Genomic DNA, 19,853 nt, shown 5'->3' with positions numbered 1-19,853 from the left:
TATATTTTTCTTTTAGTACTGAAATATGTCACTAAACGCTTTTCCCGCAAATAACAGCAACAGTGAACTGCGTATATCTTTTTGTACTAAAATACGCCACTAGATGCTTTCACCACATATAATTGCAGAAGTGAACTGCGTATACATTTTTATTTTTCCACAGATATAAGCCACTAAATGCTTTTCATCGTAGCACTTGCACCACAAGAAAAAAAATCCTGGAATGACAGAGCTGTATAATGGCCATTTGGAGCCCAAATAATCTTTCCTTGCACTTGTAAATCGCTTTTCTAGGATTGTGCCTAGCGCCTTCTGACGTCTCTCCCTGCACTAAGATGCTGTGAAATAATTCCTCCTTATCCTTTCCCTGTACTTATAAATAATTTTTTCAGTTTCTTTGTTTGCAATGAGGTTTTTCCTATTGCCCTGTACTCAGAATGCTGGAAAATGGCAAATCTAAAATGGCTGCGGTATTTATAGGGCTGTGACATCACAGGGCTGGCTGATGATTGACTGCAGGCATGTATGTCAATCTGGGTGATTCCACCTTCCTCAGTCCTCACATGTGTAGCCGCCATTTTTTTTGAAAAATTGCAATTCGTTACCATGAAGCGCGAGGAAATTTGCATTAATTGCAAATTGAATTTTTCCTGAAATTCGGATTGAATTCCACTTCATCGGATTTGATTCGCAAATAAATACCATTAGATTCATAATAGGGAGGGATCCCAGACCTTATGGAGGGATCCACATGGCATTATGGTCATCCCTGTTGTGAATCCCCTTTTATTGCTTTGAGGAAAGTTTTCCTGTCTAAATGCTGTGTACAATCTCTGGTACCATCACACTGGAGGACGGGGAGCTGTTGCATACATGCTACAGCTCCCCTAATACTCGCCGGCACTTGGATGACCATGGCATCTGAAGGGTTAAAAGTCATTGGTGTCGGGTGTGTGCTCTCTAAATCAGCAGACACCCGGGGACCATGGCACCTGCTGCATGCACCAGCGGCGATTGGGAAAGAGTTAACTTCCAAGCCTTAACACTGAGATTAGGCCACCAAGTGGGAAGAATATGATTAGGCCTGGATATACCTGATTTATAGCGATTTGTAACAAGTTAATTTGTAACTAATCAAATTTCTTTGTGAACTTCGGCAAATCAGCCGAATTGAATTTTTCAAAACTTTACTCATCTCTAATCACAATATAAAAATAGATTAGAAATTTTTTTTATATTTATCAGTATCTCTTTTAATTAGTAAAAAAAATTTAAATAAATAGGCAACATGTTCCCTTTTATAATTCTGCACAATGTGTGTAAGATACTGTTGACTATATAGAAACATGTTCTCAAGAGCTTTCCATCAAAGTTCGGAGCAGTTCGGTTGCATGCCATTTAATGCTTGAGTGGAACATACATTCTTTAAAGCTTGAGTAGATGATATAATCAATTATTGCCTATAACATATACTGTAGCACATGTAGTTTACTGCTGAATTATTTATTATGCTAGATGGAGTTGATGCTAATTGCGAGGTGAAAACACAAGTCTCCTATAGATTTACATTAATTGGTTCGGTGAATTATGAGAACCGCATAGTTTACATACAGAAAAACAAAGAAACATTATAAGACATCATTATATAATACACACATATTCAGTACAGATCTCACAAGGCCCCTATAGCAAACCTTAGTATGGGCCTCCCCTGACCCTCATAAGTTTCCCAATATGTGTACCTCAAACACTCCCAGGCAACACAGAATGCCCCAGAGTAGTGCCCCAGATTTCTGATAAACATAAATTTTTTTAGTGAAATAAAAATTTTTAATAAAAATTTGTAATAAGATTGTAACAAAAAAATATAAAAAATCATCCTGCACCTCACCCACTTCACCCGACTTCTGTGATTGAAAACAATGAACAGGTACTTCATAAATATGGTTCTCATTCTGGACACCATACTTCTCAATGCATTTATGCCACAAAACTGGCATAAAAAATACACCAATACCTCTCCCACTATAAGGATCTACTGTGTGTCGGCTGTTTCCCTCAGTGTATTATGAAACTATTTGCCTGAAGCCACCACTAGGGGCATATGAATGTATACAGTTAACATTGTCTGCAATGGAAGCTGTAAAAATCTGCATGCACTGAGATACAGGAAAATGCAGTGTTTTCATGTTGGTAACAGAAGAGGAACATCAGTGCTGGGGCCCCTCCCCCCAGATCTCATAGCCGTCCCGTGGTCTGCCTCCATGGAAGGTATGCCACTGCGACTACCCCTAATGGAAGCCACGTGCAAGATTAATGGTGAAGGTACCATAGGGAGTGGCAGCCTCTGCTATGGAGCCCATCAGACAAGACCCATGTCAAGTAAGTCTATCTCCTCTCTCTTTAAACAATGTAAACCAGTTCAAGGCCAATAATAGCAAGCAAAGTAGAGTGGAACCACACTCCTCTCCCTTGACCTAGCTCTTTTTATCAAGAATGTGGTGAGGATGGTGGTCTAAACTAACACTAGGAGAGGGGCTGTTTTTGCCATGTAGCCAGCTATGAAATAAATTCATAAAAATCCAACTTGAATCATAATTCTTAGACTAAAGGTCCTTTATTTCAACTATAACAGTCAACGGTTACATAATCTGATGGTGTTCTGTACATAAGAGCCATATCCTGCTTTTGGAGGGCCACCTCCTAATTACCACCAAGCAGACACCAGGCGATCATTGATGCCATGCATATAGTATCTTCAGATGCTAGTTTCACTATATGCGCAAGCATTTAAAAGGTTTTTCTAGGAGTTTAATATTGATAGCCTATCCTTGGGATAGGTCTGTGATGGCTAACCTCCGGCACTACAAAGCCCAAGATGCACACTTGCTTGGCTGTTCTCAGATTTCCATAGAAATGAATGGAGCATGCTGAGATTCGTAGTAATACAACCAGTAGGTTGTAATATCTGACCAGTAGGGTTCTGACACCCGGCTGTCACTAACCAGTGGGTGTGAACCCACTGTGCCACGTCTCCTACCTCCTCTACGGATATTGCCTAAGTGAACCACTCGATCTTCACAATACATAAGTTGGTGGGAATAGACTTTCCCGAGGGAAATACCAGGTTGCTACTTCTTGAGAAGGATTGGCACACGAGGCAGCTGGTCCAGGTGGACCAGGAGGTACCTAAGCAAGGTACCAGAGGTACAGATGTAGTCAGCAGGCCTAGTCGTAAGCAGGAGCAACAGTGCAGGACCGAAAGATGAGGCAGAGGTGAAGTCAAACAAGCAATAGGTCCGGGCGGGTGGCACAGGTCAGGCAATCCGGGTCGGAAACCGGAGAGTCAAGGCAAGCAGGCAAATCAAACAGGTAGCGGAGTCCAGAAACACAGGCACAGGTCAGGTACACAGGAACACAAGCAGAGATAACAGCAACCTAGCAGGGCACAGGACCTTGACACAGAGGTATCTGTGAAGGGGGCTGAGCCACTTATATATGTGCAGGAGGGTTAGGATTGGTCAGCGAAGTCACAGGATCTAACCCATAAAGCACAGGAAGTGACGCACGCTGGCCCTTAAGGAAGTGCTGTAGGGAACAAGCAACAAGCATACTGTGGCCAGGGCTAAAAAGAAACTGTGAAAAAAGGAGAAAAAAACAGAGCAACAGTACCTACACGGACAGAGCCCAGGACTGCAGCGGTGAATGGGGAAGCATTGGCAGCAGATCACCACTGAACATGGAGCCCAGGTCTGCGGCAGCCGCTGTTACACTGGCAATGCCACCCATCAGCTGTTGGAAGAGGCTGTGGTACTCCAATCATCTCTGGGTTCTTCCAGCGGCTGTGCTTAGTATAGCAGCCCAGGTCCAAACACTTGAATGGGACAAACCTGTAACTAGGCCATGTGAATAAAGAATAAGACGTCACTGGCCTAGTAAGAGAAACTGGCACTCTTCAAGCAGCTGATCAATGGGGTGCTGAGAGTTTAATCCATGGTGATCAGATATTGATGGCCTATACTGAGGTTAAACCATCAATATTAAACTCCCAGAAAACCTTAGCTGTGTAGTGCAGCAACCGGGAGGAGAAGGGCAGGGCAGAGAGGATGTAAGCAGTGGTTGTGGCCCAGAGAGGAGTAGTAATAGAGATGGCCTTGCGTTTCGCCCCCGGCGAACTTTGCTCATTCACGATTTGCCGAACTGGCGAACATATGGCGATGTCCGCAGACGCCATATTCTTTTACATTGTGAAGAACTTTGACCCATGACACATCCATCAGGTGGTACAGGACAGCCAATTGAGACGTTTCAGCACATGGACATACCCCCTACTGTATAAATAAACCTGATCTGGCCGCCATTTTACATTCAGTCTTTTGTCAGTGTAGAGAGAGGTTGCTGTGTGGAGCAGGGACAGACTGTTAGGGACACCAAACGCTAGCTAATAGGGCCACAAAAGTCCTTTTAAGGACTGGTATAGGTGTGCTATCGATAGGTGTGACTTATTGAGGGGTGTAATATACTTATAATATACTTTCTAACATAGAAAGTATATTATAGTGCATTTGTATTGTGCAGCAGTTGTGTGCGGTTCTACATAGTAACATATTAACTTAGTACTGTACATAAGGCCGAAAAAAGACATTTGTCCATCCAGTTCGGCCTGTCATCCTGCAAGTCGATCCAGAGGAAGGCAAAAAAAAAACTGTGAGGTAGAAGCCAATTTTCCCCACTTTTGGGGAATAAAAAATTCCTTCCCGACTCCAATCAGGCAATCAGAATAACTCCCTGGATCAACGACCCCTCTCTAGTAGCTATAGCCTGTAATATTATTACTCTCCAGAAATACATCCAGGCCCCTCTTGAATTCCTTTATTGTACTCACTATCACCACCTCCTCAGGCAGAGAGTTCCATAGTCTCACTGCTCTTACCGTAAAGAATCCTTTTCTATGTTTGTGTACAAACCTTCTTACCTCCAGATGCAGAGGATGTCCCCTCGTCACAGTCACAGTTCTGGGGATAAATAGATGATGGGATAGATCTCTGTACTGACCCCTGATATATTTATACATAGTAATTAGATCTCCCCTCCGTCGTCCTTTTTCTAAAGTGAATAACCCAAATTTTGATAATCTTTCAGGGTACTGTAGTTGCCCCATTCCAGTTATTACTTTAGTTGCCCTCCTCTGGACCCTCTCCAGCTCTGCTATGCCTGCCTTGTTCACAGGAGCCCAGAACTGTACACAGTACTCCATGTGTGGTCTGACTAGCGATTTGTAAAGTAGTAGGACTATGTTCTTATCACGGGCCTCTATGCCCCTTTTGATGCAACCCATTATCTTATTAGCCTTGGAAGCAGCTGCCTGACACTGTTTTTTGCAGCTTAGTTTGCTGTTTATTAAAATTCCTAGATCCTTTTCCATGTCAGTGTTACCGAGTGTTTTACCATTTAGTATGTACGGGTGACTTGCATTATTCCTTCCCATGTGCATAACTTTACATTTGTAAGTGTTAAACCTCATCTGCCACTTATCTGCCCAAGCCTGCAATCTATCCAGATCCCTCTGTCGTAGTATACTGTCCTCTTTAGTGTTAATTACATTACACAGTTTAGTGTCATCTGCCAAAATTTATATTTTACTATGCAAGCCTTCTATAAGATCATTAATAAATATATTGAAGAGAATAGGGCCCAATACTGACCCCTGAGGTACCCCACTAGTGACAGTGACCCAATCTGAGTGTGTACCGTTAATAGCCACCCTCTGTTTTCTATCACTCAGCCAGTTACTTACCCACATACAGACATTTTCTCCCAGTCCGAGCATTCTCATTTTATATGCTAACCTTTTATGTGGTACAGTGTCAAATGCTTTGGAGAAGTCCAGATATACGACATCCATTGATTCAAGTCTAGAACTTACCTCCTCATAGAAACTGATTAAATTAGTTTGGCATGACCGATCCCTCACGAAGCCATGCTGATATGGCGTTATTTGCTTATTTCCCATAAGATGCTCTAACATAGCATCTCTTAGAAAACCTTCAAACAGTTTACCCACAACAGATGTTAAACTTACCGGCCTATAGTTTCCAGGCTCTGTTTTTGGACCCTTTTTGAATATTGGCACCACATTTGCCATGCGCCAATCCTGTGGGACATTCCCTGTCAGTATAGAGTCCGCAAATATCAGAAATAAGGGTCTGGCTATGACATTACTTAATTCCCTTAGGATACAGGGGTGTATGCCATCCGGTCCCTGCGATTTGTCTATTTTAATCTTTTTAAGTCGCTGTTGTACTTCTTCCTCAGTCAGACAGGACACTTTTAATGGGGAATTTATTTTTACATTCAGCATTTCATCTGACAGTTTATTTTCCTAAGTTAATACATTGGAGAAAAAAATATTTAACAGCTTTGCTCTCTCCTCGTGGCTCTCTTTAAAGGGCCAACACCTTCAGATTTATACTTTTTAACATTTATATAATTGAAGAACATTTTAGGGTTAGTTTTACTCTCTTTGGCAATTAATCTCTTGGTTTCTAGTTTGGCCGCTTTTATTTGTTTTTTACATGTTTATTTTTTTCATTATAGTTTTTCAGTGCTTCCGTGCTACCCTCCTTTTTTATTGATTTATATGCTTTCTTTTTGTCATTTATTGCTTTCTTTAAAGTTCTATTTATCCACATTGGTTTCTTTTTGTTCCTTAACCTTTTATTCCCATACAGTATGTACCTCTCACAATGAGATTTTAGAATGCTTTTAAAGATATCCCATTTTGTGGCTGTATTTTTATTTTTGAGGACTTTGTACCAGTTAGTTAGGCCTATGGCCTCTCTTAGTTGGCTAAATTTAGATTTTTTTAAGTTTGGTATTTTTGTTCCTCCCTGTAGAAACGCTATTTTGAATGATAATTGGAAGGTGATTACTTTATGGTCACTATTTCCCAGGTGTCCCCCAACCTGCATGTCTGTTGTTCTGTCTATTGGTTAATACTAAGTCCAGTATGGTCGTCCCTCTAGTCGGGTCCTGAACCAGTTGGGAGAGGTAATTGTCTTTGGTTATTGCCAAAGACCTGTTAGCTTTATGAGATATACAAGTTTCAGTTTCCCAGTCTATATCTGGGTAGTTGAAGTCCCCCATAATAACCACCTCATTATGATTTGCCACCTTGTCTATCTCGTTTAGTAGTAGATTTTCTGTGGACTCTGGTATATTAAGTGGTTTATAGTAAACTCCTATTAGCAATTTATTATTGTTTTTAGCTCCATGTATCTCTACCCACAGTGACTCCACATGTTCATGTCCCTCACTTATCTATTCCCGGAGTGTGGGCTTTAGACAGGACTTTACATAAAGGCATACCCCCCCCCCCCCCCCCCGGTTTTGCCGATCATTTCTAAACAGACTGTAACCTTGTACATTAACTGCCCAGTCATAGCTATCATTCAGCCATTTTTAAGGACTCTCCACCTACCTCTAACTTTGTCATTGGTTCCGATATAGACCATGACCGCTGGATCTTCTCCAGCCCCTCCAGTAATCTGTCAACCCGATCCCCAATGTGTTGAACTCTAGCGCCAGGAAGACAGCACACTGTTCGGCGATCACCGTCTTTGTGACAGATTGCCCTATCTGTTCCCCTAATAATGGAGTCTCCCACTACCAGCACCTGTCTGCTTTGCCCTGCTCTCCTGGTTCCCTGCTTACTGGAGCTGACATTCCCCTGACTGGCAGAGGAAGTGTCTGGCTGCAGCAGTGTCGCCCCTGAACTGACATCCCCCTCATCTGCCAAACGTGCAAACTTGTTGGGGTGTGTCAGATCAGCGCTAGCCTCCTTGGCACTCTTCCCTCTACCCCGCTTTCTAACTGTTACCCAGCTAGCTACCTCACTTTCCTCAGCCTCCTCTCTGTCATCCTCCCCCTCATCTACCCCAAAGAGTGCTTGCTCAGTGAGAAGCAAACTCTTTTGCAAATTGTCAATGCCTCTCAGTGTTGAAACTTGCCCGTTTAGAGACTCGAATTGCGATTCCAAATGGGTAATTTGCTCACATCTTGAACAAAGATATACACCCTCGAACCGCTGTTCCAGGACTGCATACATCATGCAAGATGTGCACTGGACTGCGTTGTCAATTGTGCAACACATAATAAATGGGGATTACACCACAAAAGCGAAAATGTCATGGCTGTAAGTGAGCAACTAGAGCATACACAGAAAATAGAGCCACTGACCGGACCCAAACTAGGGAGGATAAAGGGTGACCCCTGTCAGACCCTCAAAGCTTTCCCTATGCTGCTAAGCACATACCCGGATCCTAATGGTGGAACGAGGCATGCCCGCGTACCTAAGACTGATGACCACTGTAACCCCTACAATAGTGGAAGGGGCACGGCCACCGGTGCCCTGCTCAGTATATGGAGGGAACCGTGGTCGCCTCGGATCCGGTCAGAAAACAAACAGATACACTACAATGTCTGCACACTTAGCTGAAGGTGCTGCGGCAGCAGAGAAGACGGATCCAAAGACAGGTGGCAATATCCGGAGTACTTGCTGCAGCAGAACAAAGGTCCAGTGAAAAGATAGCATACAAGTGAAGATACTCAAGCAAGAGCTACAACTCAAATGAGAAATATAATCCACACTCTACAAAAGGAGGAGGGGTGATTTAAAGGCAGAGAAATCAAACATAGGAGGAACAGCTGGAAGGAAGGAAACAGAAAGTAATGACCTCATCCCAGGGGCGGAGAAACAGAGCAGTGAGAACTCCTCCAAGCTCTGGTAGTGACATCATCACAGGGGTGGAGAAACAGAGCTGTGAGAACGTCTCAAAGCTCTGGTAGTGACAGTACCCCCCCCCTCTATGGGTGGACACCGGACACCCAGGACCCACCTTCTCAGGATGAGCCCTATGAAATGCCCTGATGAGGCGAGTGGCTTTAATGTCCGACACCGGAACCCACATCCTCTCCTCAGGACCATAACCCCTCCAGTGAACAAGGTACTGAAGAGAACCGCGGACAATGCGAGAGTCCACAATTCTAGAAACCTCAAACTCCAGATTGCCATCAACCAAAATCGGAGGAGGAGGCAAAGAGGAGGGTACCGTGGGCTGGACATATGGTTTTAAGAGAGATCTGTGAAATACATTATGTATCTTCCAAACCCGTGGAAGATCAAGACGGAAGGCAACAGGATTGATGACTGACAAGATTTTATAAGGCCCAATAAACTTGGGACCCAATTTCCAGGAGGGAACCTTCAGTTTAATATTTCTTGTAGACAACCACACCAGATCACCCACATTCAGGTCCGGACCAGGCACACGTCTCTTATCAGCCACACGCTTATACTTCTCACTCATCTTTCTAAGATTACTCTGAATCTTTTGCCAAATGGTAGACAAAGAGGAGGAAAATCTCTCCTCCTCAGGTAAACCAGAAAGAGCCCCTCCCGAGAATGTCCCAAACTTCGGATGGAACCCATATGCACCAAAGAATGGTGACTTATCAGAAGATTCCTGACGACGGTTGTTCAGAGCAAACTCAGCAAGAGGGAGAAATGAACACCAATCCTCCTGATTCTCTGCCACAAAACAGCGCAAATATGTCTCCAGATTCTGATTGAGGCGCTCAGTCTGACCATTCGACTGCGGGTGAAAAGCAGAAGAGAAGGACAGCCGAACCCCCAGGCGAGAACAGAAAGCCTTCCAGAATCTGGACACAAACTGCGTGCCTCTATCGGAAACAATATCAGAGGGAATGCCATGCAACTTAACAATATGGTCGACAAAAGCTTGCGCCAACGTTTTAGCATTGGGTAAACCAGGGAAAGGTACGAAATGAGCCATCTTGCTAAAACGGTCCACCACCACCAGGATCACCGACTTCCCTGAGGAACGAGGAAGATCGGTGATAAAGTCCATGGACAGGTGTGTCCAAGGACGGGAAGGTATGGGTAACGGGAGAAGGGAACCTGAAGGCCGTGAACGAGGGACCTTAGCGCGAGCGCACGTCTCACAAGCAGCCACAAAACCCTCCACCGACTTACGAAGAGCGGGCCACCATAATCTCAGAGCAATGAGATCTACCGTGGCTCTACTCCCGGGGTGACCAGCAAGAACAGTATCATGATGCTCCTTGAAGAGTTTGTGACGTAGCTCAGGAGGCACAAACAACTTCCCAGAAGGACAACGGGCAGGTGCCTCAGTCTGGGCAGCCTGGACCTCGGCCTCCAAATCAGAATATAGAGCAGAAACAACTACCCCCTCCGCCAAAATGGGACCCGGGTCCTCGGAGTTTCCTCCTCCCGGAAAACAGCGAGAGAGAGCATCAGCCTTCACATTTTTGATCCCAGGGCGGAATGTAACGACAAAATTGAATCTGGAGAAGAACAGAGACCATCTGGCCTGTCTCGGATTCATACGCCTGGCCGACTCCAAGTATGCCAAATTCTTATGGTCGGTAAAAACGGTGCCTGGCCCCCTCCAACCAATGGCGCCATTCCTCGAAAGCCAACTTGATGGCCAACAACTCCCTATCTCCCACATCATAGTTTTTCTCTGCCAGGGAGAGTTTTTTAGAGAAAAAGGCACAGGGTCGCCATTTGGCAGGAGAAGGGCCCTGGGACAAAACCGCACCCACACCCACCTCGGAAGCATCCACCTCAACAATAAAAGGTAAGGAAACATCAGGATGCACCAAGACGGGAGCAGACGCAAAACTCTCTTTAATCTTAGAAAAAGCTGCAAGCGCCTCCTACGACCAAGAGGAAAAATCCGCCCCCTTTTTTGTCATGTCAGTGAGGGGTTTGACAACAGAGGAATAATTCAAAATTAACTTTCTGTAATAGTTCGCAAAACCCAGAAAGCGCATCAATGCCTTCTGATTCTCGGGAAGCTCTCACTCAAGTACAGCACGGACCTTCTCCGGATCCATGCGAAAACCAGAAGCAGAGAGGAGAAAACCCAGAAATTGAATCTCTGATACAATAAAAACACATTTCTCCAGCTTGGCGTACAATTTATTTTCCCGCAGAATCTGCAGAACCTGAAAAAGATGATCCTGATTGGTTTGAACATCAGGGGAAAAAATCAAAATATCATCAAGATACACAATGCAAATTTCCCCATTAAATGGTAGAAAATACTATTAACAAAATTCTGAAAGACGGCCGGAGCATTCATCAGGCCGAAAGGCATAACGAGATTCTCGAAATGCCTGTTAGGGGTATTAAAGGCCGTTTTCCATTCATCCCCCTCTCTGACCCTGACCAGGTTGTACGCGCCTCTCAAATCCAATTTGGAAAAACCCTTGGCCCCAACAATTTGGTTGAAGAGGTCCGGGATCAGAGGAAGGGGATAGGGATCGCGAATCGTGATACGGTTCAGCTCCCTAAAATCTAGGCAAGGTCTCAGAGAGCCATCTTTTTTTTTAACAAAAAAAAACCCAGCGGCAACAGGTGATTTTGAGGGACGAATATGCCCCTTATCGAGACTCTCGGAGATATAGGTTTGCATTGCGATTCTTTCCGGTTGTGAGAGATTGTAGAGGCGTGCTTTTGGCAGCTTGGCGCCGGGAATGAGGTTAATGGGACAGTCAAACTCCCGGTGAGGAGGTAGCTCCTGAACACCGCTCTCGGAAAACACGTCCGAGAAATCAGAGAGAAATGATGGCACAGTTTTAGTAGACACCTCTGCAAAAGTCGCTGTGAGACAATTCTCTCTACAAAAGTCACTCCACTCATTTATTTGCCTTCCTTGCCAATCAATAGTGGGGTTATGTCTAGTGAGCCAGGGTAACCCCAAAACTAGAGGAGAAGGCAATCCGTTAAGGACAAAACAAGATATATCCTCCACATGAGTGTCACCCACAGCCAACCGGATATTGTGAACAATGCCCTTCAGAGATCTCTGTGAGAGTGGAGCAGAGTCAATAGCAAAAACAGGTATATCCTTTTCTAATGTACAAACCTGAAAACCATGCATGGCTACAAATTGAGTGTCAATAAGATTGACTGCCGCTCCACTATCGACAAAAATCTCACAAGAAATGACTTTGCTCTCTAGCGCCACCCTGGCAGACAGGAGAAAACGGGAACTGCAGGTCAGAGGAAAAGCATCAATTCCTACATCAACTTTGCCCAAAGTAGCAGATGAAGCAGAGTTTGATGATTTACCTTTTGAGGTTTTTCTCTTATTATCGCTCTTAGTACAGTTCAAGAATCTCCTAGACGGACAAACATTTGCCAAATGACCTATGCCCCCACAACAAAAACACACCATACTCTGAGGACTAAATCCTCTTTTATCAGGGGCAAGTCGACCTAGCTGCATGGGCTCCTCCTCAGAGGGGACCGAGACAGGATGAGGCCCTTGCACACTGAATGAGTCCGCACCACTGCCCCTAGACTGACAATGTCTGGACAGAGAGGTCTCGTTTCTTTCTCTTAGACGCCTGTCAAGGCGTACCGCCAATGACATGGCAGACTCTAAGGACGTTGGTCTCTCATGGAAAGCAAACGCATCTTTCAATCTCTCTGAGAGACCATGACAGAACTGACTCCGGAGTGCAGCATCATTCCAACATGAATCAGCTGCCCATCTCCGAAATTCAGAACAATAAAACTCCGCAGACAGTTTGTTCTGGCATAAAAAACGTAAGTTAGATTCGGCCAGCGCAACACGATCCGGGTCATCATATATCTGCCCCAGGGCCACAAAAAATCTTTCCACGGATCGAAGGGAGGGATCCCCTGATGGCAGCGAAAATGCCCAAGTCTGAGCATTACCCCTGAGCAGGGAGATGGCAATCCTCACCCTCTGCTCTTCATTACCAGAGGAATGGGGACACAAGCAAAAATGGAGTTTGCATGCCTCTCTGAAGCGAACAAAATTCTCACTGCCCCCGGAGAACGTTTCCGGAAGTGAGACCTTTGGCTCGCAACAGACTCCATGGGCCGGAGCAGAGCCCAATGCTTGAAGCTGAGTCATAGATTGACGGAGATCCGCTACCTCCAAAGAAAGACCCTGCATGCGGTCAACAAGGCCAGAAAGCGGATCCATGTCAAAAGAGACGGTTTTGGTGGATTATAATGTCACGGCTGTAAGTGAGCAACTAGAGCATACACAGAAAATAGAGCCACTGACCGGACCCAAACTAGGGAGGATAAAGGGTGACCCCTGTCAGACCCTCAAAGCTTTCCCTATGCTGCTAAGCACATACCCGGATCCTAATGGTGGAACGAGGCATGCCCGCGTACCTAAGACTGATGACCACTGTAACCCCTACAATAGTGGAAGGGGCACGGCCACCGGTGCCCTGCTCAGTATATGGAGGGAACCGTGGTCGCCTCGGATCCGGTCAGAAAACAAACAGATACACTACAATGTCTGCACACTTAGCTGAAGGTGCTGCGGCAGCAGAGAAGACGGATCCAAAGACAGGTGGCTGCAGCAGAACAAAGGTCCAGTGAAAAGATAGCATACAAGTGAAGATACTCAAGCAAGAGCTACAACTCAAATGAGAAATATAATCCACACTCTACAAAAGGAGGAGGGGTGATTTAAAGGCAGAGAAATCAAACATAGGAGGAACAGCTGGAAGGAAGGAAACAGAAAGTAATGACCTCATCCCAGGGGCGGAGAAACAGAGCAGTGAGAACTCCTCCAAGCTCAGGTAGTGACATCATCACAGGGGTGGAGAAACAGAGCTGTGAGAACGTCTCAAAGCTCTGGTAGTGACAGAAAAATACAATATAATCTATACTAATAAAAGCCCTGTGTACGTGCTCAGGGCTGTTGTCCGTGTGTGTGTGCCGATTAGTGAAGTGCGCATGCGCAGCGCACAAACCAATCAGCACACACGCAGCGCACAAACCAATCAGCACACACTCCACACACACAGCAGGGTGAGTGTGTGTCGATTATACAGGGAGTGCAGAATTATTAGGCAAGTTGTATTTTTGAGGATTCATTTTATTATTGAACAACAACCATGTTCTCAATGAACCCAAAAAACTCATTAATATCAAAGCTGAATATTTTTGGAAGTAGTTTTTAGTTTGTTTTTAGTTTTAGCTATTTTAGGGGGATATCTGTGTGTGCAGGTGACTATTACTGTACATAATTATTAGGCAACTTAACAAAAAACAAATATATACCCATTTCAATTATTTATTTTTACCAGTGAAACCAATATAACATCTCAACATTCACAAATATACATTTCTGACATTCAAAAACAAAACAAAAACAAATCAGTGACCAAAATAGCCACCTTTCTTTGCAAGGACACTCAAAAGCCTGCCATCCATGGATTCTGTCAGTGTTTTGATCTGTTCACCATCAACATTGCGTGCAGCAGCAACCACAGCCTCCCAGACACTGTTCAGAGAGGTGTACTGTTTTCCCTCCTTGTAAATCTCACATTTGATGATGGGCCACAGGTTCTCAATGGGGTTCAGATCAGGTGAACAAGGAGGCCATGTCATTAGATTTTCTTCTTTATACCCTTTCTTGCCAGCCACGCTGTGGAGTACTTGGACGTGTGTGATGGAGCATTGTCCTGCATGAAAATAATGTTTTTCTTGAAGGATGCAGACTTCTTCCTGTACCACTGCTTGAAGAAGGTGTCTTCCAGAAACTGGCAGTAGGACTGGGAGTTGAGCTTGACTCCATCCTCAACCCGAAAAGGCCCCACAAGCTCATCTTTGATGATACCAGCCCAAACCAGTACTCCACCTCCACCTTGCTGGCGTCTGAGTCGGACTGGAGCTCTCTGCCCTTTACCAATCCAGCCACGGGCCCATCCATCTGGCCCATCAAGACTCACTCTCATTTCATCAGTCCATAAAACCTTAGAAAAATCAGTCTTGAGATATTTCTTGGCCCAGTCTTGACGTTTCAGCTTGTGTGTCTTGTTCAGTGGTGGTCGTCTTTCAGCCTTTCTTACCTTGGCCATGTCTCTGAGTATTGCACACCTTGTGCTTTTGGGCACTCCAGTGATGTTGCAGCTCTGAAATATGGCCAAACTGGTGGCAAGTGGCATCTTGGCAGCTGCACGCTTGACTTTTCTCAGTTCATGGGCAGTTATTTTGCGCCTTGGTTTTTCCACACGCTTCTTGCGACCCTGTTGACTATTTTGAATGAAACGCTTGATTGTTCAATGATTACGCTTCAGAAGCTTTGCAATTTTAAGAGTGCTGCATCCCTCTGCAAGATATCTCACTATTTTTGACTTTTCTGACCCTGTCAAGTCCTTCTTTTGACCCATTTTGCCAAAGGAAAGGAAGTTTCCTAATAATTATGCACACCTAATATAGGGTGTTGATGTCATTAGACCACACCCCTTCTCATTACAGAGATGCACATCACCTAATATGCTTAATTGGTAGTAGGCTTTCGAGCCTATACAGCTTGGAGTAAGACAACATGCATAAAGAGGATGATGTGGTCAAAATACTCATTTGCCTAATAATTCTGTACACAGTGTATACCATCGGATCGGAGTTTTCTCCAATCCGATGGTATATTTTAACTTGAAGCGCCCCCATCACCATGGGAACGCCTCTATGTTAGAATATACCATCGGATTTGAGTTAGAACGTGAAAACTCTGATCCGACAGTATATTCTAACACAGAGGTGTTCCCATTGTGATGGGGACGCTTCAAGTTAGAATATACAAAGAACTGTGGACATAACGGCCCCCTGCTGCCTGGCAGCACCCGATCTCTTACAGGGGGCTGTGATCCGCACAATTAACCCCTCTGGTGCCGCACCTGAGGGGTTAATTGTGCGTATCATAGCCCTCTGTAAGAGATCAGGTGCTGCCAGGCAGCAGGGGCCAGACCCCCCTCCCTCCCCAGTTTTAAATTCATTGGTGGCCAGTGCGGCCCCACTCCCTCCCCAGTATTAAATTAATTGGTGGCCAGTGCGGCCTTCCTCCCTCCCCAGTATTAAATTCATTGGTGGCCAGTGCGGCCCCCCTCCCTCCCTCCCTCCCTCCCCAGTATTAAATACATTGGTGGCCAGTGCGGCCCCCCTCCTCCCCAGTATTAAATTCATTGGTGGCCAGTGCGGCCTCCCCTCCCCCCCCCCTAATTAAAATCCCCCCATCATTGGTGGCAGCGGAGAGTTCCGATCAGAGTCCCAGTTTAATCGCTGGGGCTCCGATCGGTTACCATGGCAGCCAAGACGCTACTGCAGTTCTGGCTGCCATGGTTACTTAGCAATTTTAGAAGCATTATACTTACCTGTGCTGTCTGTGGCCGGCCGGGCGCTCCTCCTACTGGTAAGTGAAAGGTCTGTGCTATAAGCAATGCGCCGCACATGATGAGGGGGGGGGGGGGGGGGGGAGGCCGCACTGGCCACATATTGCTTTTAATACTGGGGAGGGAGGGAGAGGGGGCCCACTGGCCACCAATGCTTTTTATACTGGGGAGGGAGGGAGGGGGGGCCGCACTGGCCACCAATGCTTTTAATACTGGGGAGGGAGGGGGGGCTGCAATGGCCACATATTGCTTTTAATACTGGGGAGGGAGGGGCCTCACTGGCCACCAATGCTTTTAATACTGGGGAGGGAGGGGGGCCGCACTGGCCACCAATGCTTTTAATACTGGGGAGGGAGGGGGGGGCCGCACTGGCCACCAATGCTTTTACTACTGGGGAGGGAGGGGGGCCGCACTGGCCACCAATGCTTTTAATACTGGGGAGGGAGTGAAAACTCAGATTTGAAAAAGCTGTTATGCAGACGGATCCGCACTGAACGGATACCATCGTTTGCATTTATAGGTGCGGATCCGTCTGTGCAGATACCAGACGGATCCGCACCTAGCGCAGGTGTGAAAGAAGCCTAAAATAGGGACTCCTGACTTTACATTGAAAGTCAATGGGGGACGGATGCGTTTACAATTGCACCAATATTGTGTCAATATACATTGTAAGTCAGGACGGATCCGTTCGGCTCCGCACCGCCAGGCGGACACCAAAACGCGCCAGCAGTCTCAGCACCACGTGGCACTGCCAGTCGTCTCAGCCACCAGTCAGTGCCAGCTGTTTTAGCCATCAGCTGCAGTCTCAGCACCACCAGTCAGTGCCAGCAGTTCGTGCCAGCCATCTCAGTCACCAGTCACAGTGCCCACAGTCTCAGCACCACTAGTCAGTCCTAGCAGTCAGTGCCACCTGTATCAGCCACCAGTCACAGTGACAGCAGTCTCAGCACCACCAGTCAGTGCCAATCGTATTAGCCACCAGTCACAGTGACAGTGGTGTCAGCACCACCAGTTAGTGCCAGCTCTATCAGCCACCAGTCACAGTGCCAGTGGTCTCAGCACCACCAGTCAGTGCCAGCTGTATCAGCCACCAGTCACAGTGACAGCGGTCTCAGCACCACATGGCACTGCCAGTCGTCTCAGCCACCAGTAAGTGCCAGCTGTTTCAGCCATCAGCTGCAGTCTCAGCACCACCAGTTCGTGCCAGCCATCTCAGGCACCAGTCACAGTGCCCACAGTCTCAGCACCACCAGTCAGTGCCAGCAGCCAGTGCCAGCAATCAGTGCCAGCAGTATCAGCCACCAGTCACAGTGCCAGTGCTCTCAGCACCACCAGTCAGTGCCAGCCGTATCAGCCACCAGTCACAGTGCTAGTGGTCTCAGCACCACCAGTCAGTGACAGCTGTATCAGTCACCAGTCACAGTGCAAGTGGTCTCAGCACTACCAGTCAGTGGCAGTCATATCAGCCACCAGTCACAGTGCCTGCAGTCTCAGCCAAAAGTGAGTGCCAGTGACGCATATTACAGCGACATATAAGTCAGTATTACAGTAAGAGAAAATATTATCTATACTAATAAAAGCCCTGTGTACGTGCTCAGGGCTAGTGTCCGTGTGTGTGTGCCGATTATAGAAGTGCGCATGAGCAGCGGACGGACACACACACACACACACACAGGCCAATCCAGGTCGCAGAACCGGGCTCGTGGGCACAGCGGCGGGACAGCAGCGCTCAGGGAGGAGGACGCCGGGAGCCGGGCACAGCGGCTTTCAGAGTTATACTCTGCCCGGAGCACACGGGACAGCGCAGCCGTCACAGATCCCGGGGAGCCGTCCACACTGAGAGCCGGCTATCTTACTCATTATGCCGTACTGCGCATGCGCCCGCTTCCCCACACGCGCAGTGCAGCCAGACACCGCTCCATCGGCAACCACTCCACGGACACTACATGTGCAGCATCCTATTGTAATGGCAGCGGGGGGCAGTCACTGTATTGCACCTGCCCCGCTCACTTACTACATGGTGAGACAGGAGGCCTGGCGGGCGGCCAGGCACTGGTAGCGTAACTCACTAAGTGACGCCCCTGCTCGGCCCACTGCATGAATGAAGCAGTCGGCGCAGGCGCATGACGTAGTGAGTTACGCTGCCAGTGCATGGCCGCCCGCCCGGCCTCCTGCCTCACCATGTAGTAAGTGGAGAAGTGAAGATCGTTATTATTATTACAGTTATTTAAAGTATTACTACTCTGAGCGGGGCCAGTGCAATACAGTGACTGCACCGGGCCCCGCTGCCATTACATTCACACTAAACAGCGACACTGTTATGGGGGGGATCTGTGGATGACACATAGCATAAGATGCTATGTGTCATCCACAGATACCCCCATAACAGTGTCAGCCACAGACCCCAATAAGTGTCACCCACAGACCCCAATAATTGTCAGCCACAGACCAGCCCCATAACAGTATCATCCACAGATACCCCATAACAGTGTCAGCCACATATACCCCCATAACAGTGTCAGCCACAGATCCCCCCATAACAGTGTCAGCCACAGATCCCCCCATAACAGTCTCATCCACAGATCCCCCATAACAGTGTCATCCACAGATCCCCCATAACAGTGTCATCCACAGATCCCCCATAACAGTGTCATCCACAGATACCCCCATAACAGTGTCATCCACAGATCCCCAGATAACAGTGCCATCCACAGATACCCCCATAACAGTGTCATCCACAGATCCCCCCATAACAGTGCCATCCACAGATCCCCCATAACAGTGCCATCCACAGATCCCCCATAACAGTGCCATCCACAGATCCCCCATCACAGTGCCAGCACTACTGTTCTAGCGCCCGTTATTGTAACGGGCTTAATGTCTAGTGTAGTAATAAGAAACTGTCTAATTGCAGTCCCCCACTGAAGTCCCTGAATCTAAAGTCACTTAATCTTAAGTCACACACTTACACAACCACGCGTTGCGGTCAAACTCGCGTTATATATCTCCTTATATAAATATAAATGAAGCTCACTACACCAGCCTGGTTTGTTTTCCCTCTGGATTCAAAAAGATACTGCAGCTACATAGAGTGCCAAACGCTATTGGAAGAAATAATTTCTACTGGTGTAATATACCAGTTGCCCCCCCAAATAACTGAATGAAGCAGGGGTGTTATATACCAATAATATACTTTCTATATAGTGCATTTAGGTAGTGCAGCATTTGTTTGCGGTTTTGCTGCGTTACCACAGCTACAGATAGTGCCAAACGCCATTGGAACTAAAGACTTCCACTGGTGTGATATACCAGTTGCCCCCCAAAAATATTATTGAAGCAGGGGTGTTATATACCAATAATATACTTTCTATATAGTGCATTTAGGTAGTGCAGCATTTGTTTGCGGTTTTGCTTCATTACCTCAGCTACAGATAGTGACAAACGCCATTGGAACTCATAATTTCTACTGGTGTGATATACCAGTTGCCCCCCCAAAAAAGTGAATAAAAAAGTGGCCTACAGTAAAATCTTTATCCATTGACCATATAATGTACCTCGAGCCACATATTCACAATTTC

This window comes from Bufo bufo, chromosome 8 (genome assembly GCF_905171765.1).
Source record: "Bufo bufo chromosome 8, aBufBuf1.1, whole genome shotgun sequence".
Taxonomy (NCBI): domain Eukaryota; kingdom Metazoa; phylum Chordata; class Amphibia; order Anura; family Bufonidae; genus Bufo; species Bufo bufo.
The sequence above is the reverse complement of the archived record's forward strand: the minus strand, read 5'-3'. Positions refer to the sequence as shown.